The sequence below is a fragment of the Cariama cristata genome, unplaced genomic scaffold (assembly GCF_000690535.1).
Source record: "Cariama cristata isolate BGI_N322 unplaced genomic scaffold, ASM69053v1 scaffold18281, whole genome shotgun sequence".
Classification (NCBI taxonomy): Eukaryota; Metazoa; Chordata; class Aves; order Cariamiformes; family Cariamidae; genus Cariama; species Cariama cristata.
Window position 1 is genome coordinate 1 of NW_009600035.1, and position 1462 is coordinate 1462.

Consider the following 1462-nt stretch of genomic DNA (forward strand, 5'->3'; position numbering starts at 1 on the left):
TGTGACTTCCTTCGGTGCAGTCTTTAGTTGTGTGTTGGGCCCAACCCTGCTTTAGTTTTACCTAATTTTTAAGAAGCAACATGCTTTATGCTCTATATTTTTTGTTTACCTTTTTTTCTTTTTTTTTGGAGGGGGAGGGCATGTTTGTTCCTAAGAATGCATTTTTAGTGGCATGTAAGGTACGAATCGCATTCTGTTCTTGTCTGTGGCTTATTTTACTAATTTTAATGAAACATATTTCAGTCCTGAGACCTCCACTTAGCCATGCCTTGCACTTGTCTGTGTTTGTTATTGTTTCTTGAACTATGTAATATGTAGTATTAATGTTCAAAATAGTTTCTCTTCTTGGGAACTTTAGAATTAACTATTTCAATAAATAATCACTTAGATTTGAATAGGCCCTAATCAAAATACATGCTGAAGTTAGGAACCTTGTTTCTAGTGAGCAGGCACCTGCAAGAGCAATTCATCTTAGGCACATTAAAATGTCTACTGCAGGAATTCCATTTCTGCATAACCGCAGGCAACTGGGATTTAGTTACAACTGGCACCTAAAGTTGGCAGAACAAATCTAGGCATTGCTGGATGTTTTTGTTTATACTTTGTTCTATTTGGCTTTTAAAATTCCCACTTAAAATTTTGTTAATATTTTTGAATATTTTTGCTTTTTGTATGATTTCAACCATGATGCATACAATATGGAGCTTTAAACTGTCTTTGAGAAAATGAAAGGCTGTTGCACTGGGTAAGGCAATAATCGACAATTCATGTCCATAACGGAGGGGGCAATATGGCATCAGTGTAAACTGCCATAAGAAAAATGGAGGTGAGGTATTAAAAAAAATCCTTCTACTGGCAAAGATACTACAACACTACGCTGCGTAATGGGTAGGGCATGGGTATGGAGTCTTCATCCCTTAGGGCTTTAAAGGTAAGTTAGGCAACACGTTTTGATTGTAGCCACTCCTGGTTTTAGCCAAGGGGATGAGCTAAGTGGTCTGTTACAGCTCTTTTCAGGCTTTTTTTTCACCTGAACAATTCATACTGTCTTTTAAATTCATTTTGGTTTTGACTCACAGAATCACAGAATTGGTTGGAAGAGACCTCTGGGATCATCGAGTCCAACCTCTGTCCTAACACCACCATGTCAATTAGCCCATGGCACTAAGTGCCACATCCAATCTTTTCTTAAACACCTCCAGGGATGGTGACTCCACCACCTCCCTCAGCAGCCCATCCCCACACCTAACGACCCTTTCTGTGAAGAAATGCCGCCTCATTTCTAGCCTGAACTTCCCCTGGCGCAGTTTGAGACTATGCCGTCTTGTCCTGTCACTAGTTGCCTGGCAGAAGAGGCCAACTCCAACTTTGCTACACCCTCCTTTCAGGTCATTGTAGAGAGCGATCAGGTCTCCCCTCAGCCTCCTCTTCTCCAGACCAAACCCCCCCAGCTCCCTCAGCC